The 22,805-nt window shown below is 39.3% G+C and overlaps 1 protein-coding gene across 5 annotated transcripts in view; it reads left to right on the top strand.

Annotated features, from left to right (window-relative positions):
• KHDRBS2 (KH RNA binding domain containing, signal transduction associated 2) overlaps nucleotides 1-22,805 on the top strand; it is a 795,325-nt gene that overhangs the window by 670,554 nt on the left and 101,966 nt on the right. For 4 of the 5 annotated variants that reach the window (XM_055113704.2, XM_055113705.2, XM_055113702.2 and 1 more), the window contains one exon: nucleotides 8,149-8,304. The exons of the other annotated variant lie outside the window; for it this stretch is intronic. The gene's annotated coding sequence lies outside the window, so the exon portion shown is untranslated. The remainder of the gene's footprint in view (nucleotides 1-8,148; nucleotides 8,305-22,805) is intronic. 5 annotated transcript variants of the gene reach the window in all.

Raw genomic sequence — 22,805 nt, 5'->3', positions numbered from 1 at the left:
TCTGGATGTAGACCAGAATGTCATTAATGGTCAAGATAATTTAAGTCCCACCCTAAAAGATTGAATAGAAAATCACTGAACAGATGAAACTACTGTTATACAGACAAAACAATTAAATTTAATCAGAGGAAATAAAGATAAAATTATATTATTTTGTAGTGAATTGAGGTTGTCACACTAGGAAATCTTTGGAAGTATTATTATCCCTAGCAAAGGATTCTTTTTTAAAATATTAGCAGATTGTAGATCCATTCTGATAATCATCATGGCAGGTGAACTGATAGCTGAGTCAGCATGACTATTTATGTTACTACCAGAATGCACATGATACCTCTCTGATTCCCACCCATCATAACCATAACCTTGGGAGATTGCAGGAAGGAGAGTAAGGCCACAACATGTTTAATAGACAACCTCAGCAAACTAGCTTCAAATCCTGACTTTATTACTTAATATGTGACTGTAAGTAGTGAGGTTCTCACTATTTGGGAACCTCATTCTCTCAAGTTCAAAATGAAGCTACTGGTGCTGTTAAAGAAGCGAATAAAATAATGTGCTTTAAAGTGTCAAGCACCATTTCTGGGTTAAAATACTTTTGACTTGAATCAAAATAAATTGAACTATAAATTGTCTTTATTATTTTTGGTCTGGAGGATGATTTAGTCATGCAGTAGGCCAGTTAATCTAGGAAACAGAGAGACAGTCAGAAAATATCATCTGGTAAACTACTTGAGTAAAAATGTCCCAATGTTGCTGTTGGTTGTTTATTATTTGTAGGTTCAAGGGAAGAATTTATACTACAGATTGCTGTAGAATGCCAAACATCTCCCATTTACAATTGGTTAGTATGAACAGTAACAGCTTTCCTCTAATTCTTTGAGACACAAATTTGCATTATTCAGTAGAATTAATACCCTGAATCAAGAAATGTCTTTATTTAAAGTTACATACACTAAAAAAGTCACTGAGAGTTTCTTATAGCCAAATAAAGCAAGATTGTAATGACTGCAGAAAGAAAATAGTAGGGAGTGGGTGTAAGAAAAAAAGAAATGTGGATGCAGAAATGCCTTAGCCGGACAGATATGAGACCTAATTTCTCATCCTATAATAATTAGGATGTGATTTTACACAACAAATGTCATCTGTCGGGGCTGCTGGTGACATGTGTAAAATAAGGGTAACAGACTAGGTTGATTCCTAAGGCCTCAAGCATTCTATGATATTATCAAGATTTGACAAAAAATGATTGTTAAATTATGTATTACACGTAGACATTCATTCACTTAAGCATCCAGGAAATATTTACTGAGCAACTAGTAAGTGCCAGGTACCATTTTAGGAGCAGAAGTTATCGCAGGAAATATGCCACACAAGGTTCTTGGTCTCCTGACCCTTGTATTCTATAGGAGGAAACAGTAAAAAGAAACAATAAACAAATACGTAAAAAGCTACATTTTGGCTGGGTGCAGTGGCTCACGCCTGTAATCCCAGCACTTTGGGAGGCCAAGGCGGGAGGATCACGAGGTCAGGAGATGGAGACCATCATGGCTAATATGGTGAAACCCCGTCACTACTAAAAATACAAAAAATTAGCCGGGAGTTGTGGCGGGTACCTGTAGTCCCAGCTACTCGGGAGGCTGAGGCAGGAAAATGGCGTGAACCTGGGAGGCGGAGCTTGCCGTCAGCCGAGATCGCGCCACTGCACTCCAGCCTGGGCGACAGAGCAAGACTCCGTCTCAAAAAAAAAAAAAAAAAAAAAAAAAAAAAAAAAAGGCTGCATTTTGAACAGTTTTAGACTACTTTGCCTATGGAGAAGAGGTGTGGTGGTGCGCAGCTGTAATATTTAGGTCCGTACAAATGCTTTACTATTGGTTGATGACTTGGGCAAGTTTCTAAACTTTTCTCAATATTCTTGTCCATAAATTAATAGAATATTTGAAATGATATATGTAAAGTGCTTGGCACAGTGTCTGGGACAAAATAGTTGCTCAATAAATAATAGATAATGCCACTATCATTTATTAACTCTTTTGTGCCTGGCACTATGGTAAGCATTTAGAAGCATTGTCTTATTTGCCCTTCTGCAACAACCCTGAGAGTAGACATGACTATAACCATTTTAAAGTTAAGAAAACTGTGACATGAGGAGTTTAAATAACAGTGCCACATAGACAGCAATATTGAGCTGGTTGGGAAATGACCATAAGGTCTATATTTATTCTAACAAACCACTTTCCCTTCCAAAAAGATTGCCATAAATCTTAGACTTTATGATCTTCTTTCAACCACAGTTTTATAAAAAGACCTATTATCTGAGCTTTCCATGTTCAGTGCTAAAAAGTGACAAATAATATGCAATTCTGAGGATCTAGAAAAAGTGTCCTCATTAGCCTCATAAAGGAGAACAAATGAGAGAGTTTGTAGAGATACTGAACATATATGCTTTCACTGTAGCAAACTTTGAAAAAAAATTACATAGGAAATTTTCAGGATATTTTAAAGATTTTTTCTAGTACTTTACTTTTTGCATATGGCCATGACAAGACAGAAGTTATATATGTTCAAGTATATAATTTATATATGCACATGTATACAAGCACATACTTGATATGACCTGATTCTACTAGCTCTCTCCTATATGGTTGATGTGGTAAATTGTTCCTGAATAATGCTTTCTAGAATACTGCATGTTCTCACTTATAATTGGGAGCTAAACACTAAGCTCACATGGACATAAACGTGGAAACACTGGGTATGGCAGACTACTAGAGAGGGAGGAATAGAGAGGAAGGTGGGTTGAAAAACTACCTATTGGGTACTATGCTCAGTACCTGGGTGCAATATACCCATGTAACGAAAGTTCAAAATAAAAGTTGAAATTTTGAACAAAGAATCAAATGAGTGTATACAGGACTCACTAAGAAAGTGCTCCCTGTATCTAAAATAAAAGCTGAAATTTTGAACAAAGAATCAAATGAGTGTATATAGGACTCACTAACTAGATGAATTCCACCATGTACATAAACGACTCACACATTAGATTGCTACTTCTAATGAAGGCTTAAAATGCTAAGATTTACAAGTTACAACAGAAGTAGTAGAGGAGATAAAACTTAAATTTAAGGTTTCATTGTAGATATTCTCCAGGCATACTTACTTATCCTATCCTTTTGCTCACAAACTCTTAGTCTTACCTCTGTAAGAGTATTTACTTTAGCCTTTTCTTTGCAAATGGCTCCATACGTGTCTCTTTCTATAAAACTATGATGCTTTTCACAAGGTGATTGGGTACTTTTTTCACTAGGCTTTGTATACCAGTATATGCAATAGCCCAGGTGAATGTAAAGCTCTCAAGAACAGATTGGTAAATGAATATATGAAAGAATTAGTGAATATTAGAGAAGTCCAAGATATCTAACAAATGTCCTGTCCCAATTGCTTGATTTTATACGGGGTTTACATGTCATTGATTGTTTTGAGTTGTACTTAACTACATTGTCTTTGAAAAAGTGTCATAAGTAACCCACTTATGCATTATTTATAAAATATTTTTCCCAAAGAGATGCAAAACGCAGTTTCCATCTAGATATGAATACATAGCCAGCCAATTCCTGCCATTTTCTCCATCAGAAAGATATCATAGGGGCCTTCTTCAGTATTAAAACCCAACAACCAAGTATTTCCAAAATGGTCCTTAGCATGTTAATAGGTATTATTAAGTGATAAGAGAGGATTCCATGACTGTAGTAGTGGATTTAAAATGTGTTCACAAATTATTTGGTACTTCTCAACGTGTGAGACCTAAGTCCCCTCCTCTTGAATAAGGGTTGTAGCTACTTGTTTTGAACAATGTTTAGCTTTTAAAAACACTGTCTTAGAAGGCATTGGGAAAATTAAGGAAGAGGAACATTGTGGTTTCCTTCTTGTTCTCTCTCTTGGATTGCTTGCTCTAGGGAGAGACAACTACTGTGTCATGAGAATACTTGAGTAACACTAAGCAGAGGTCCACATGGTGAGGAACTAAGACCTGCAGCCAACAAGTGTGTGCGCCATCCTGGTAGCAGACCCTATAGGACCAGTTAAGCTTTTAGGTGACTACAGCCTCAGCCATTGTCTTAGTTGCAAAGCCATAAGAGATTCTGACCCACAAACACCCAGATAAAAGGCTCCCAAACTTCTTATCCCCAAAAAAGTGAGATTATAATTTTTTATGATTTTAAGTCGCTAAATTTTCAGATAATTTGTTATACAGCAATATAAAACAAATGCAAGTTTTAAATATATGAAGCAAATCTCTTTTAAAACCATGCTAAATAGGTATGATTTTCCCCCTAGATTGAAATATAATTTGTGAATGTGATTTCCTAATAGGAAAATACAGTAGCCAAAGTTTATTCAAAAGTTTTGTTTTCAATTTTTTTTTTAAATATATATATTGAGACAGAGTCTCGTTCTGCCACCCAGGCTGGAGTGGAGTGGCGTGATCTTGGCTCACTGCAAGCTCCACCTCCTAGGTTCACGCCATTCTCCTGCCTCAGCCTCCCGAGTAGCTGGGACTACAGGCACCAACCACCATGCCCAGCAAATTTTTTTTTTGTATTTTTAGCAGAGACGGGGTTTCACCGTGTTAGCCAGGTTGGTATCTATCTCCTGACCTCGTGATCCTCCCGCCTTGGCCTCCCAAAATGCTGGGATTTTAGGCGTGAGCCACCGCGCCCAGCCTGTTTTCAAAATTTTTAAACTGGAACATCGTGAAAGATTAGTATTCCTCAGGATATATTCTGAGAAAAACTATTTTAAAACATATTCCCTCTCCTCTCACTGCTAGAATTGACTGCTTGGAAATTTGCCAGCTTTCTCCTAGCTTTTAAGGATTATTTATATGACTTCTACTTAGAATAGCTAAAGCTAAGTCAAAAGAAGCTAATTCATTAACCCTTTTCTAGTTCCATTGACCAGGGTCTAAAACTTACCTAAAAACCAGTGACTAGCTGACTTTAGAAAATGGTAGAATAGCATACAAATTTTACAAATGATAGCTATGAAGCCTGTAGTCTACATAATGTAAAAATGTTAAATCCTTGAATGAAATATAATTGTGACAATGTGAAAATTATATGCACTAGAAGCAATCTTGGAAAGGGATTCACCAACATTATAAATAGCTACATAAAAATGGTAAATAGATTATACATCATTATAGTTACTCTTTTTGAAATAACTTCAATGTTTTTGTTGTCGTCATTGCCGTTTTTGAGACAGAGTTTTCTCTTGTTGCCCAAGCTGGAGTGCAGTGGCACGATCTCGGCTCGCTGCAACATCCACCTCCTGGGTTTAAGCGATTCTCTGCCTCAGCCTCCTGAGTAGCTGAAATTACAGGTGCGCACCACCATGCTCAGCTTATTTTTTGTATTTTTGGTAGAAATGGGGTTTCACCATGTTGGCTAGGCTGGTCTCGAACTCCTGACCTCAAGTGATCCACCTGCCTTGGCCTCCCAAAGTGCTGGGATTACAGATGCTGGAGAGGATGTGGAGAAATAGGAACACTTTCACACTGTTGATGGGAGTGTAAATTAGTTCAGCCATTGTGGAAGACAGTGTGGCGATTCCTCCAGGATCTAGAACCAGATATACCATTTGACCCAGCAGTCCCATTACTGGGTATATACCCAAAGGATTATAAATCATTCTACTCTAAAGACACATGCACACATATGTTTACTGCAGCACTATTCACAATAGCAGAGACTTGGAACCAACCCAAATGCTCATCAATAATAGACTGGATAAAGAAAATGTGGCACATATACACCATGGAATACCATGCAGCCATAAATAAGGATGAGTTCATGTCCTTTTCAGGGACATGGATGAAACTGGAAACTATCATCCTCAGCAAACTAACACAGGAACAAAAAACCAAACACTGCATGTTCTCACTCATAAGTGGGAGTTGAACAATGAGAACACATGGACACAGAGAGGGGAACATCACACACTGGGGCCTGTTGGAGGGTGGGGGATAAGGGGAGGGATAACATTAGGAGGGATACTTAATGTAGATGATGGGTTGATGAGTGCAGCAAACCACCATGGCACCTGTATACCTATGTAACAAACCTGCACCTTCTGCACATTTATCCCAGAACTTAATTATACCTAATTAAAAAAGAAAAAAAGAAAAAAAATTAAATACCATCTTAAACAAAATTTTCATACATATCCATAGAATTGCTTCTTCTTCTCCCTTTATAGGTGTACACACACACACATATGTATATGTATATACACATATATATACACACATATAAAGGGAGAGAGTTGAGTATGTGTGTATGTGTGTATATATGTGTATATATGTATATATATATAAAACAAGCAGAAATGTTAGATTGATATAGCTATAATATGCTTTGATAATTCATAATTCAGTATTCTCTTCATTGTCCTTCATAAAAAGTATCTGGGCTATTCTTAAAATTCTTGTCTTCCGATGTGGACTTTAAATCAGTTTGTCGAGTTGCATTGAAACACCTTGTTGGGATTTAGGGAGGAATTGCATTGAGTTTAAAGATCAATTTTGAAGTAAATCATTAGCTGCATTAAAGAAATTTCTAGGCCGGGCATGGTGTCTCACACCTGTAATCCCAGCACTTTGGGAGGCCAAGGTGGGCGGATCACTTGAGGTCAGGAGTTTGAGACCAGCCTGGCCAACATGGTGAAACCCAATCTCTACTAAAAATACAAAAAATAGCCAGGCATGATGGTGCACAGCTGTAATCCCAGCTACCAGGGAGGCTGAGGCAGGAGAATTGCTTGAGCCCAGGAGGTGGAGGTTGCAGTGAGCCAAGATTGCACCACTGCACTCCAGCCTGGGCAACAGAGCAAGACTCTGCCTCAAAAAAAGAAAAGAAATTTCTTTAATGATTTTTGGGCTATTCATAATTTCTACATCTTCTTGAGTTAATTTCAGTAAGTGTTAATTTTTTTAAAAATCATCCATTTTGTCTAGATTTTTTTAATCTTTGGCAAAGAGTTGTACAGAATTTCTCACACATTTTTTTTTTTTTTTTGCTTGGAACTCATAGGTATGCTTCTACCTCAAGTCTAATGTAATTTATTTTTATATTCCTCTTTCAAAAAATTATTTCAGAGGCTTATCTATTTTACTGTTTTTTAAAATCAACTAATTTTTTCTCTTGATGTTTATATTTAATTATTTTATATCTGAACTAATTTTTGCTCCCCTCTTCTGTGTGTTTATTAAATTGTGCAGTATCAGCATGTTATGTATTATATTATTTTTAATTTTTAATGGAAATTTTAGGGAAAATGTTAGCTATTCTCTCAGCTCACAGATATGGTCTTTAGTTGTGCTTATTTTACATCTCTTCCCTCTGTTTTTCTTTATTTCAACAAACTTTTAATGTCCAAAATCTCTACTTTGTCCTTTTTTATGATTATAATAGTCTGTTGTAACTAACTTTTTCCAAAAAAAATTAATCATGCATATCCTGAAGTTTTCTCCTATTTTCCATATTACTCTATTTTGTCAGGTGTTATTCGACTTATGTTTTATTTGATAACTCTATTTTATGGTTTTAATTTCCTCCATGCATTCAGTGATTCTTGACTATTTGATCACATTTAAATCAGATAACCCTTGACCACTAAAGGAAACCAAAAATATTAAACCCCATAATATACTTTATTGACATGTTTGAGATATCTATTTAGAGGGCCTGCAGATAGAAATAAACCTGAAAAGCTGCTTTTTGTGGAATATATTTGCACCTGTAGAGAAAAACAAACTGCCAGGCCTTCTCTGAAGCCCTCCTCAATATCCAGATCTAGGAAAGATCACTCAGCCAGTCTTCCAACTATTCTTTCTGAGGGCTGCTACCTGTGAGGTTACATCTGCATAACAAGACCTACTTTGCTAGCCATACCTTTCTTTCTTTCTCTTTCCTATAACCTGTCTTGCCATGCTCTAAGCCCCCATTCTTACCATAACCTCAAGATGATATAAAAGGATCTATTATCTGGCCGTTTCTTGGAATTTTCATATTTTGTATGACTTCCACGCACACTTCTGCACATTTAAAAATTTTTTATGCCTTTTCTCCTGTTTCTCCTGCCTTTTGTCAGTTTTAATTTTCAGCAAAACTTTGAAGGGGAAGGGCAAAAGGGAAGATTTCCCTTGGCCCGTTCATTTTTGGCACTGTGAGCAAGATAACCAAACCCACTCTGCTCTTCTGGAAGCCGAAGTCAAAGGAACACTGGACCTGACAAGTCAGCAGAAGGGTAAGAATTTCTTACTTTCACTTGTGTCCATGTGAACAGACCACCAAACAGGCTTTGTGTGGGCAATAAAGCTTTTTAATCACCTGGGTGCAGGCAGGCTGAGTCCGAAAAGAGACTCAGCGAAGGGAGATAGGGGTGGGGCCTTTTTATAAGATTTGGATGGGTAGTGGAAAATTACAGTCAAAGGGGGTTGTTCTCTGGCTGGCAGGGGCGGGGTTCACAAGTGCTCAGTCAGGGAGCTTTTGAGCAAGGATGAACCAGGAGAAGGAATTTCACAAGGTATTGTCATCATTTAAGGCAGGGACTGGCCATTTTCACTTCTTTTGTGGTGGAATGTCATCAGTTAAGGCAGGAACAGGCCACTTTCACTTCTTTTGTGATTCTTCAGTTACTTCAGGCCATCTGGATGTATACATGGAAGTCACAGGGGATACGATGGCTTAGCTTGGGCTCAGAGGCCTGACATTCTTGTCTTCTTATATTAATAAGAAAAATAAAATGAAATAGTGGTAAAGTGTTGGGGTGGTGAAAAATTTTGCAGATGGTATGGAGAGATAATAGGTGATGTTTCTCAGGGCTGCTTTGAGTGGGATTGGGGCAGCGTGGGAACCTAGAGTGGGAGAGATTAAGGTGAAGGAAGATTTTGTGGTAAGGGGTGATATTGTGGGGTTGTTAGAAGAAACATTTGTCATTTAGAATTATTGGTGATGGCCTGGATATGGTTTTGTATGAATTAAAAAACTAAACAGAATAAGACAAGGAGAAAAATATGTATTAAAGGACTAAGAATTGGGAGGACCCAGGACATCCAATTAGAGAGTGCCCAAAGAGGTTCAGCATATCCTGCCAGCAAAGATTATTTATTTACTTTAAGAGTTAAGAGTGGTGGTTTGGGGATAGCACCAGGAGATATCAGCTATGGTATGGTACTAAGCTATGGCTTGGAGAAGCTGTGTAAACCAGCAGTGTAAACAAGAGCAGGGCATTTATGAATAGTTGAGAATGGTGAATAGGAGTATGACTAGACAGAAGATAGTAGGGATGACAAGTTTTGTGGGGTGCAGTCCAAGTTGGTCTGGTGTCTGGAATGAGACTGGGGCCTAATAAAAAGGAGCATCCATACAGGAACTTAAATGGGCTGTACCTTGTAGCATCCCGAGGACAGGCCCAAATTCGCAGAAGGGCAAGTGGTAAAAGTATTGTCCAGTCCTTTTTAAGTTGGTGGCTGAGCTTGGTGAGGTGTGTTTTTAAAAGACCATTAGTCCATTCTACCTTTTCTGAAGGTTGAGGATGGTAAGGAGTATGAAGGTTCCACTGAATGCCAAGAGCCTGAGAAACTGCTTGAGTGATTTGACTAATAAAGGTCAGTCCATTATTGGACTGTATAGAGGTGGGAAGGCCAGGCCAGACCAAGGAATTATGTCTTACAGAAGGGAAGAAATGACCATGGTGGCCTTTTCAGACCCTGTGGGATAGGCCTCTACACATCCAGTGAAAGTGTCTACCCAGACCAAGAGTTATTTTAGTTTCCTGACTCGGGGCATGTGAGTAAAGTCAATTCGCCAGTCCTGGGCAGGGGCAAATCCCCAAGCTTGATGTGTAGGGAAAGGAGGGGGCCTGAACAATCCCTGAAGAGTAGTAGACTAGCAGATGGAACACTGAGAAGTGATTTCCTTGAGGATAGATTTCCACAATGGAAAGGAAATGAGAGGTTCTAAGAGACAGGCTAGCGGCTTGTAACCTACATGGAAGAGGTTATGAAATGACAACAGAATAGAATGGGCCTGTGAGGCTGGAAGGAGATATTTTCTTTGGTCCAAGAACCATTTGCCTTGTGTGGGAAGAGATTGATAGGTGGAAGTTTCAGCGGTGGAGTAGGTGGGAGTGACCAGATGAGAAGGAGAAAAACTGCCATGAGGGATAAAAGTTGGAATACTAGTTGCTTTTTTTAGCTACCTTATCAGCATAAGCATTGTCCTGAGCAATGGGATCTGATGCCTTTTGATGACCCTTGCAGTGAATGACTCCAGCTTCCTTTGGAAGTAAAGCGGCCTTGAGAAGAGTTTTTATTAAAGAGGCATTAATGATAGACGACCCTTGTATAGTGAGGAAATTTCTTTCAGCCCCTATAACAGCATGGCTGTGCAGGATATGGAAAGCATATTTATTTAGAGTCATATAAATATTGATGCATAGTTCTTTTGCAAGAGCAAGGGCTTGAGTTAAGGAAAGGAGTTTGGCTGGTTGAGAGGTAGTGGAGGGGGCAGAGCGGTAGCCTCAATGATAGGTGTGGAAGATACTACAGCATAGCCTGCCTTTGCTGGTGAGTGGTGATTAGGCCTAGTGGAACTGCCATCAATAAACCAAATGTGATCAGGGTGAGAAACAGGAAAGAAGGAAATATGGGGAAATGGGGTGTATGTCAGGTGGATCAGAGAGATACAGTCATGGTGGTCAGGTGTGGTATGTGGAATAATGTGGGAGGCTGAATTGAAGTCCAGCCAGGAACAATGGTAATTGTGGGAGGCTCAACAAAGAGTGAGTATAGCTGAAGGAGCTGGGGAGCAGAAAGTATATTCATCAGGTGAGAGGAAGAAAATAGATTTTGGAAGTTATGAGAACTGTAGAGAGTGAGTTGAGCATAGTTTGTGATTTTGAGGGCCTCTAAAAGTATTAAGGCAGCGGCAGTCATTGCAGACAGACATGAGGCTAGGCTAAAACAGTAAGGTCAAGTTGTTTGGATAAAAAGGCTACAGGGCATGGTCCCGGCTCTTGTGTAAGAACTCTGGCTTGACTGAAATAATGGGGGCTGTCTGTGAAGCCTTGCAGCAGTACAGCCCAGGTAATTTGCTGAGCCTGATGGGTGTCAGGGTCAGTCCAAGTGAAAGCAAAGAGAGGCTGGGATGAAGGGTGCAAAGGAATAGTAAAGAAAGCATGTTTGAGATCCAGAACAGAATAATGGGTTGTGGAGGGAGGTATTGAGGATAGGAGAGTATATGGGTTTGGCACCACGTGGTGGACAGGCAAGACAATTTGGTTGATAAGGCACAGATCCTCAACTAACCTGTAAGGCCTGTCTGGTTTTAGGACAGGTAAAATGGAATTGTAAGGAGAGTTTATAGGCTTTAAAAGGCCATGCTGTAACAGGCAAGTGATAACAGGCTTTAATCCTTTTAAAGCATGCTGTGGGATGGGATATTGGCATTGAGCGGGGTAAGGGTGATTAGGTTTTAATGGGATGGTAAGGGGTGCATCATCTGTTGCCAAGGAGGAAGTAGAGGTGTCCTATACTTGTGGATTAAGGTGGGGAAATACAAGGAAAGGATGTGAAGGAGGCTTTGAACTGGGGGGAAAGGTGGCAACGACGTGTGGCTGTAGCCTAGGAATAGTCAGGGAAGCAGACAATTTAGTTAAAATGTCTTGACCTAATAAGGGAGCTGGGCAGGTGGGGATAACTAAAAAGGAGTGCTTAAAAGAGTATTGTCTAAGTTGGCACCAGAGTTGGGGAGTTTTAAGAGGTTTAGAAGCCTGGCCATCAATACCCACAACAGTTATGGAGGCAAAGGAAACAGGCCCTTGAAAAGAAGGTAATGTGGAGTGGGTAGCCTCTGTATTGATTAAGAAGGGTACGGACTTACCCTCCACTGTGAGAGTTACCTGAAGCTTGGCGTCAGTGATGGTGTAGGGGGCTTCTGAGGCGATCAGGCAGTGTCAGTGTTCAGCCACTAAACTGAGAAGATCTGGGAAGGAGTCAGTCAGAGAGCCTTGGGCCAGAGTTCCAGGGGCTCTGGGAGTGGCTGCCAGGTGAGTTGAACAGTCCAATTTTCCGTGGGATCCTGCACAGATGGGACACGGCTTAGGAGGAATCCTGGGCTGCAGGCATTCCTTGGCCCAGCAGCCAGATTTCTGGCACTCGTAGCAAGATCCTGGGGTAGGCGGTCCTGGAGGAATGTCTGGCCACTGCGGTTCAGGCCTTTGGAAGTTCTTGTGTCCTGGAGATTTGGCTGGGGTTTGTCTCACAGTGGAGGCAAGGAACTGCAACTCAAAAATACATTGCTACTTGGGTGCCTCTACTCTATTACTGTACATCTTGAAGGCTAGGTTAATTGAGTCCTGTTGTGGGGTTTGAGGGCCAGAATTTAATTTTTGGAGCTTTGTTTAATATTGGGAGCAGACTGGGTAATAAAATGCATATTGAGAATAAGACGGCCTTTTGACCTTTTAGGGTCTAGGGCTGTAAAGCATCTCAGTGTTGCTGCCAAATGAGCCATGACCTGGGCTGGGTTTTTATATTTGATGAAAAAGAGCCTAAATGCTAACTGATTTGGGAGAGGTCGGATAAAGAAAAAGGAGCATTAACCTTGACTATGCCTTTAGCTCCAGCCACCTTTTTAAGAGGGAATTTCTGGGCAGGTGGGGGAGGGCTAGTCACGGAATGAAACTGTAAGCTGGACCAGGTGTGAGTAGGGGAGGTGACAAAAGGATTATAGGGTGGGGGAGCAGAAGTTGAGGAAGAATTGGGACCCGGCTCAGCCTGGCTAGGAGCAGCCTGGGGAGGAGGGGAGAGGTGAGATGGGTCTGTAGAAAAGGAAGATTGGAAAGACTCAGAAACACTTGGGCTTAGGACTGAGGGGACAGGTGGGAGGGAAAGAAGGAGGATTTGGGATGAGTTGCATTGGGAACAGAGACTAGGGAGGTACCAATGTGTAAAATAATGCCTGGACGTCAGGCACCTCAGACCGTTTGCCTATTTTATGACAAGAATTATCAAGATCTTGTAGTACGGAAAAATTGAAAGTGCCATTATCTGGCTATTTGGAACCACTGTCAAGTTTGTATTGGGGTCAAGTGGTGTTGCAGAAGAAACTAAGATGCTTAGATTTTAAGTCAGATGTGAGTTGAAGAGGTTTTAAGTTCTTGAGAACACAGGCTAAGGGAGAAGAAGGAGGAATGGAGGGTGGAAGTTTGCCAATAGTGAAGGAGGCAAGTCCAGAGAAAAGAGAGGGTAGAGACATGGAGAGAAGGGGTGGGGGGTGCCTGCCCCCCAGGAAAGTGGAAAAGAGTTGGGGGATGCTTGCCTCCCAGGAAAGTGGAGAGAAGAGAGGGTAGAGAAACGGAGAGAAAGGGTTGGGTGAGCAGCCCTGGGCTGCAATGTGGGTGAGCAGCCAAAGCAGGCATCCCCACAATTGACTTGCCACCAAGGGAATGTGGGTGAATGACCAAGGCAGGCATCCCTGCAGTGATCAAACACCAATGAAATGTGGGTGAATAATCAGGCAGACGTCCCTGCGGTGATTAAACACCAAGGGAAGACTGTCTTCCCGAGTCCATGACTGGCGCTGGAGTTTTGGGTCCACAGATAAAACGCATCTCCTTTGTCTCTACCAGAAAAGGAAAGGAACTGAAATTAAGAGAAGGGAGAGATTGAAAGATGTTGCCAAGATTGAAAGGAGAAAGAGGTTGTGGGATAGTGAGAGAGGTTGGAGAAGAGAGTAAAGAGAGGCTGCTTATCCTATTTAAAATTGGTGAGATGTTCCTTGGGCTGGTTAGTCTAAGGACCAGAAGTCGTAGATGGATCTCTTCATGGAGTGAGGGTGAGGGCAGGGGGCTGATCTCCTGAAGAAGTCCCTCTGACCTGGGTCTTCGGCACCAAATTTCACTCGCGTCCATGTGAAGAGACCACCAAACAGGCTTTGTGTGAGCAATAAAGCTTTTTAATCACCTGGGTGCAGGTGGGCTGAGTCCGAAAAGAGACTCAGTGAAGGGAGATAGGGTGGGGCTGTTTTATAAGATTTGGGTGGGTAGTGGAAAATTACAGTCAAAGGGGGTTGTTCTCTGGCTGGCAGGGGCGGGGTTCACAAGGTGCTCAGTTGGGAAGCTTTTGAGCCAGGATGAGCCAGGAGAAGGAATTTCACATGGTAATGTCATCACTTAAGGCAGGGACTGGCCATTTTCACTTCTTTTGTGGTGGACTGTCATCAGTTAAGGCAGGAACAGGCCATTTTCACTTCTTTTGTGATTTTTCAGTTACTTCAGGCTATCTGGATGTATACATGTAGGTCACAAGGGATATGATGGCTTAGCTTGGGTTCAGAGGCCTGACACTTACCACTCATATTCCCAGGTGTTAGCCTGTGGAATCCCATCAAGGAATGGTACAAAATAAATAAATAAATAAATCACTATTTGTCTCTTTTTCTTTTTCCAAATTTAAGATTAACAAGTGAAAAGCATTTATGCAGACTAGCCTTAAGTGTAGCAACTGTCATGTAATTTTTTGATATGAATCTTCATACTGTCTGAATCTTTTCCTTCCAGAAATAGTCTTTACTTTTTCCTTTGTCTCTTTCTGTGTCATTTGTCGTAGAGTCATTCTCATCTTGTTCTACATTCCTGATAGCTTGGCTTGTGACCAAGTGGCAGCACTCTTTACTGGTCTCTGCCGTGTGGGGGACCTGATTTTCAGGTTCTTTCCAGTGGCCAGTGTGAAAGGACTGGGAACAGAGTCATCAGATATTAAGCAGCACCTTCTGTCTTCCAAATGGGCTAAGTTCTCACAGGAGTTTGTCTTTATAAGAAATCCCATCCATGAAAGGTTTTTGTTGTCTCAACCCTTGTTGCCTGGCTAATCCTGGGAAAGTTCAATCCTAGGAGGGCCTACTGGGTGTCAGATTTAATGGTTCTATGACTGCCAACCCTCCATAAATTCATGGAATACTGAAGACACCATATGTGCAAACACTATCCTTAACCATCTGTGGCAACAAGAGTGTTTCACTATCTTAGCTTATTTCTTGGAGTGAATTTTTGAGAAAATTTTTTGGGGGGGCTGCATCTTCTGCACCCACTTTTAAAAATCCACTCATGTCCATGGTATTCAAAATCTTAAAAGTTACCTCTGGAACTTTGTATGAAAACAGGCTCATAGGCTTGAATCACTTATGAAACAAATAAGCTGACTATATATGAAAGAATACTTTTTAGAGAGCTCTCATCTTAAACAGCTGTTTTATTGGAATACAGCCTCAGAAACTCCCTTGGCAATATCAAAAAGAGCGTATAAATCAGATTTACAACAAAGTTTATCCCAGCACTTTGGGAGGCCGAGGCAGGCGAATCACAAGGTCAGGAGTTCGAGACCAGCCTGGCCAACATGGTGAAACCTCGTCTCTACTAAAAAATACAAAAAATTAGCTGGACGTGGTGGCAGGCACCTGTAATGCCAGCTACTCAGGAGGCTGAGACAGGAGAATTGCTTAAACCTGGGAGGTGGAGGTTGCAGTGAGCCAAGATCACGCCATTGCACTTCAGCCTGGGTGACAGTTTGAGACTCTGTCTCAAAAGAAACAAAAACAAGCAGAAAAACAAAAACACAATTTAAATTCTTTGTACACTCAATGCTCAACTGCCTGTTTTGAATACCCTGATGTGCAAAAAAAAAAAAAAAGAAAAAAGAAAAAAAGAAAAAAGGACACTCTACCCTTTATTCTAGAGTTTAGAATTTGGCTGTCACTGCTGCAGCCTAGCTTTGATTCTAGGTCAAGGAACCAGGGAGAGACGTAAAGTTTACCACTTTGAAATGTAAACTTCTACAATAAATTCTTAAGTAGATTCCGTTGGGTCAGGAGAGAAACGTTTATAAAAGTTAGTTTGAATTACTTGCTTTGGATGTATATTTGTATAACTCTTGACTATTTGGGGTACCAATTTGCAATTCTTTCTACCCCCAGGAAAAAGTTTTTGATCTCCTGTCTTACTGACTTTCTCTTTTAATCTTCTGTCTATGGGGCACACTGGTAATGGAGTATGTGTGAGTAGACAGTCATCTGAGAATCTGAGACCCTATAGAATACAACTGGACAGAAATGTGGGATGTACCTCATTTGGCTAATAAAACTTTCCTTTCTTTGAGCTGTCATCAGGAATGGTCTGAATCTTGGGAAAGGCATTGGTTAAAGCCATAAAGGGCCTTATGTTATCAGTCTCACATATGCTTGTTTTGGCTTTGAGTCATTTGTTTAGGTATACCTCAGGTTTAAAACTTTGGTTTATGTCTAGAGTATGATAGCAACTTTTTCCCCAATTTATCTTGTTTCCTATATTGAGCCTGACAGACATGGCTACCACTGCCACTGGGAACTGAACTAGTGAGCAGGCAAGGCAGACTCCTCACAGTCAGCAGGGCCTTGTGGCAGGGAGTGGGGTGGGTGGAGGTGGGGGAGACGCTGCTCCCACAGGCAGCACCCCCATTCCCTCTGCTCCAGTGAAAGGCTGGCTGCTCAGAGTACAAAATATTTGCTCCTTAGATATTTAATTTTGTTTTAAAAGAGTCAAAAGTCAGCTTAATTAAAAGCTGGTATTAGGCCATTAAAAAAAAACACACACAAAAAACCTCTATGTTTTCCTTTAGATCCTATTTCCCCATGTTTCTTTGTTTGTGTGTTTTTGGCAACTGAAACCCCTTCTTAAATGTTTAGTCCCTTTGGTCCACTTCTTTTCCCGGTGGCAATGATCTTGGTGTATATATATATAAGGTGCAAAATTCCATTAGCCCTTTTGGAAAGCTTAAGATCTCCCCAGACTGGCTCCTCTAGGACTCATTCTTTCATTTACTTCTGTCCCCCATTCTGCCACCTTCAATTTCCCATCCAGTTTCCTTTAATCACTGATAAGTTACCCTGCAAACCCCTACTTTCTCCATTCAATGGTTAATGGATAAGAATTAGTAAGAACAAATATGAGAGTTCTAGTTATCACATAAAGGGTCTAAAAGAGACTTCCAGTGACTGTGAGACCTCTTGAGGAACACAATCAAGGTGCCACTGGCCATTTCTTGGGTCCCTTGTTCACCTCACAGAGCCCTAGGGGTCAGGAGTTGGTTTAGCTTTATTCATTAATGGGCTCCGCCTTAAATTGCATATCCAATTAAGACACAGAATCTAAATTAAAGTCACCTCCCAACTAAATTGGTCCCCAAAGTACAACTTTCTGGCATTTGGCTATTTTTAAACTCTTTGTAAAAGAAATTTACACCTAAAAAGAAAATCTTTATTTGAAATGGCATCTTCCTCCTCTGTACCTAAACCACCAGAAATTTTTACATGAGAAAGATATTGACTTAAACATTTACATGAAAAAACTATCTTACTTTTGTTTAAGATACTTTTCCTGACTATCATGCCTTAACTAGGCCTTTACCTATGCCGTTCTTTGTCTTGGCAAAAAAATGATATTTAGATCTAAGCTCTGTGTCTTTGAGATATAAATTTCTACTTTGTTTCACCTAAGAGTCATCCCTTTAGAAGTACAAATGTGGCTGGGCACGGTGGCTCACACCTGTAATTCCAGCACTTTGGGAGGTTGAGGCAGGTGGATCACGAGGTCAAGAGATTGAGACCATCCTGGCCAACATGGGGAAACTCCGTCTCTACTAAAAATACAAAAATTAGCCAGGCGTGGTGGCATGCACCTGTAGTCCCAGCTACTCAGGAGGCTGAGGCAGAAGAATCACTTGAACCTGGGAGGTAGAATTTGCAGTGAGCCGACATCGCGCCACTGTACTCCAGCCTGGTGACAGTGTGAGACTCCATTTGAAAAATGAATTAATTAATTAAATTAAATTTAAAAAAAGAAGTACAAATGTAGGGTTGCCTAGTTAACAACTACTTAGAGCAATAAAACAGGTCATCAGAATAGTTATGGTCTAAATGAGGAAAAGAAACACTCTTTGGAAGCTGGCAAGTAAAGAATCTTATCCAAACCTAGAAGATCGGCTTCTGTCTGAGTAGCTATACGACTACATGTCTATGTGTATTAAGTATACATGATATTTCTATATAATTTGAGATAATCTTTGGTAAATACAGCTAATTTAAAAATTGTTGGTAAAATAAAATGTCTTTAGAATTTTCAGTACTAAAAATAATTTAAAATTTTTTGCGTGGGACTATTGATCAGATTTTGGCTTCCCCTGTTAGCAGTCTTAAGATCATGAAACTGTTGCTTCTGTAATTTTTCATATTTGTTTGGTTTTTCCATAAGCTGAAGCTGTAAGGGCTGCCTGCTGGGCTCCCCTGAAGCCTTGCACACATCTTGCTGTGAGCTTATGTCTTTGTTTTTGAGCCTCTGGATTCTGAGATCTGGACAGGTGGCCATGGTGAGGTGTGTCTACAGCACCTGGGTCACCAGCTGCCATCTTCACAGCTCTGTCTTCTGTTCTGAGCTCCACACCTGGTGTGTGAATTCAGAACCCAGGTGGGCCCTGCCTTTCACAGCCATCCTCGATGATGCCTTGTGGGTACTTGAAACCCAAGATGACTAGAAAAAATATTTGGGAGGGTACCTCTGTCATAGTTTCAAAATTATTTTCAGTAATTTAAAATATTAAAGTCATGTTATGTTAAATTAAGTAATAATCATAAAATGTCTGAGTCATTTGTAAGTTAAATACTAAAACATTAGTTATTAATATGTTTGTTTATATACTTTGACATCGTTTTATATCATAAAGCTAAACTTAGATCTGTTAATTAAGGAAAATTGAGAAAACATTTTTATAAAAAATTATGAAATGCATTTCATCTGAAAATATGAAACAGCTCAAAATTACTTTCTAGGTTTTCACTAGAAATTAGAGCTACCAAAAGTCAAAATTTAAATTATTATATGTAATTAAGAGTATTAAAATAAGAGAAATAATTTTATATGCAAAGTGTATGAGAGAAGCAAGATATGCTTTTGTTGAGGAAAGTTATAAATGCATGAAGATGTGTGTTTGTTAAAAAAATAGTTTTGTTTCTCAGTGAAGAAAAAAATGACATAGATTTCTACTTTGAAAAGTTGGGGAAATGGATACAGAAAGTTAGGGAAAGGGAATTTCTAAATTTTGTGTGACTAAATATTCATTAACATTAAATCTTCGTTCATCTCTTAATGGACACTTAGGTTGTTTCTAAATCTTGGTTGTTGTGAGTAGTATTGCAATAAACATGGGCCTGAAGATATTTCTTTGGGACACTAATTTCCTTTCTTTTTATATATACCTAGCAATGGGATTGCTTTATTATAAGAGTTTTTAGGTTGAGGCTTAATAGCAAAAGTCACTAATGAAAAACTAGAGTTTGATTTTTAATAAGAATTTTATATAGTATTAAAAAGAAATAGTAAAAGATTGTGGTACATCCTTTGAGTAAACTCAAAAAACAGTGGGGAGAGAGAAAAGGAAACAGAGACTGTATGTCTGATGCTGATTTTGTTATGTCTTTTGATTATTTGGGAACTGAATCTCTTCTCTTGGTGAAGATTTTTGCTTTCTGAAACCTTTTCATTATCACTGTGGCTAAATGAATGACTGTTATTTTACAGTGATTTGTGATCCTATTTTGGTCAAGTATTTTAAGCCTTTGACATATTTGACAGGCTTCTCAAAATCAAATTTCACAAATCAAAATTAAGTCTTTTTGACCTCAAACTTACTTTGGGATGTTACAGACAGCCCCTGAGGCATCTGAAAAAGAGATAGTAAACATATTTATTTGATATGTTAAGTTATATGGGAAGCATTGTCCAAAAAGTAATAATGTTGACTCTTCTTTGCATTATATTTGCATAAATGTGTTCCAAAATTGTATGAGATTCTTAAAAATCTGATATATTAAATTGTAGGCCACAGAAAATGACTAAAGGAATTTGTCAATTGCATCTCTAACCATGGCCATTTTAAGCCTTTTGTCTGCAGTAAATTGCTTTCTTCTGATGCTTTTTTTCCTAAAAACTTTTTGCAAATGCTGAAGTATTGTGTCTTCAAGGAAGTTTATGGAAAAGACTACAAAAAGTACCCTGAAATACAGGTTTCTGACAACTTTAAGATCATACAATTGGACTAGGTAAGAATTTTGAAAACTCCAATTAGAAAACAGGACTCATAAAATTACCAACCTAGCATCCAGCACAGTAAGAATTAAATATGTGGGACTGAACTGATGAATAATTGAAATGATTTTTATATTTTTTTTGTTTAAACTGTTGCTCATTTTTTAATGTTTTCTTTTCTAGAGTTAAGAAAACTTTTTTATTTTATGCAATTTGTAGCTTACAGGAATTGGATGAATCGTACTTTTGTGAGTAAAGTTGAAATGTTTACCTTTTTCACTACCTAATCCCTCCAGAATTTGTAAATTGTTTGGGATTATTCTTATTTTATGGCAGTATACATATTTGTATGAGCTCAATAAAGATCTTTTTTATTTTATTACAAGTCACAATTGGAGATACTGTTATTTTACCAAAGCTTTGACTGGAATGTCATATTTTCAAATGTGACCAGGCTGCTTTGAAGTGCTCAGCTTGACTTTATGAAGCCAATAGACTTGGAGAAAGATTAACCTGATACTTTGTCTATATAGTTCCTTTACATAGTTTCTGACCTTGCAGTAAGTAAAGAATGTGACAGGCCCAGGAAACTCAAGATATTTTGAGGACCTTAAGAAGAATTCACCCAATTCATACAGATATTACAGACACTGTCTTTGGTTTGGCTCCTAAGCCTTTAGAAGTTTTCCAAAGTCTAATTCAAAAGTCTTTATGAAAAACTTCCTGTAAAGCTAACTTAAAAATAATCTATATGACAAGTACTATTCTTGCTGCACTTTATACAAATAATCAGGACAAGTATAATAAGACTAAAATTTATTTTGCAAATAAATTAGTCTTACTATAATTTATCTTTGGTAGAAGTAGAAGTGAGAGACTAAGGAGAGAAAAACTATGTGTCAAAAAAAAAAAAAAACCTATAGTACATTTGTAATGAGATTCCAGCTCATTGTGGCTTTTTTAAAAGAGATTTTATTATTTATCTGAAATCTAGACTAAATCCTAAATTTTTAGTTTCCTCCAGTATCTGGCTGTGACTCTCCAGATTAACATTTCCAACTTTTCTCCTACCCTTCTGACTTAAAAATCACTAGAGATTAAAACTGCTTCTCTTAAAGCCCTACAAACTGAAACTAGACAACTTGACATAAATGTTGGGAGAAATTGTTATAGCAACTTATAAGCAGCCTTCACGCCTATTGACTTATGAATTATGCAGAAAGTTTACTAGAACACTTGACTGAAATTACAACCTAAGAACATCTGTCAGTTTGCCACTGCCTGCCCAATCCAACTAAAGATGCTTCAGAGACTCTAGAAAAACTACTTTATAGACTACTCTAGACATTAACCTTTTTTTCTTCTTCTTCTATTTCTATAGAAATTCCCCTTAAAGATCTGTTTGCATAAATCATATATAGATGCCTAGCTTTGCGTTTTCATCTGCAATGCCACCTCCTGGAATGGGACTCAACTGTTTAACTCTTGGAATGAGACTCAACTATTTAACTGACCTGACAGATTCTCATATTCTCAAGACTGAGTTTGATTCAAGAAGATTTGGCTGCTGGTCCTAATCCATGCTTTTGTTTTTCTTCGCCAATCTCTTATCTCACAATCTCTAAGCCAATTCTCTCTATAGCCACCAATCCCAACTTAATATATGAAACTTTCTGAAAATAAACTTTCAGCTGGGGGACTAAAAAAACACAAAACTATTTCACCCCAAAATATACTTCTTTGAAATATTTTGAGTTAGCTATTCAGAGAGCCTGCAGACAGGAATAGCCTTGAAAAGCTGCCTTTTATGGAGAATATTTGCATTTGTTGAGAAAAATCTACTTCAGTGAAATAAACTACCAAGTTTCTCTCAGGCCTGCCCCTTTATCGAGATCTAGGAAAGATGAACTCCACCACAGGCTTCCATCTGTTCTTTCTGAGGTCTGCTACCTGTGAGTCTTCATCTGCATAACAAGACTATCTTTGCTGGCCTTACCTTTGTTTCTCCTTCTCTCCCATAACCCGTTTTGCCATGGTTCAGGCCCTTATTTTTACTGTAACCTCAAGATGATATAAAAGGATAAACCATCTGGCCTTTTCTTTGAATTTTCATATTTTGTATGACTTCCATGCACACGTGTGCACTTTAAAAATCTGTAGCTCCTTTCTTCTCTTTCCTCCTTTTTTTTTTTTTGGCAGGATCTTGCTCTGTCACCCAGGCTGGAGTGCAGCGACACAATCATGCCTCGCTGCAGCCTCAATCTCCTGGGCTCAAGCCATCTTCCCACCTCAGCCTCCAGAGTCACTGGGACTACAGACCTGAGCCACCACACTGGGCTAGTTTTTCTGTTGTTTGTAAAGATGGGGGTCTCTCTATGTTACCCAGGCTGTTCTTGAATTTCTTGGCTCACATGACCCTCTCTTGCCTTGGCTTCCCAAAGCACTGGGGTTATAGTTGTCAGCCACCACACCTGGCCCCTTTTCTCCTTTTAATCTGCTCTTTGTCAATTGATTTTCAGCAAACTTTCAGAAGGCAAAGGGAAAGTTTTACCTTGACCCCTTCCCTGCTTTGATGATTACTACTTGCCTCTGATGTTTACTGAAAAAGAAAGAGCAGAGCTGTGGTAAAT

The sequence above is a fragment of the Pan paniscus genome, chromosome 5, assembly GCF_029289425.2.
Source record: "Pan paniscus chromosome 5, NHGRI_mPanPan1-v2.0_pri, whole genome shotgun sequence".
In the NCBI taxonomy this organism is placed as follows: Eukaryota; Metazoa; Chordata; class Mammalia; order Primates; family Hominidae; genus Pan; species Pan paniscus.
Note: the sequence above shows the minus strand (reverse complement) of the source record. Positions and strands in the feature narration are given on the sequence as shown.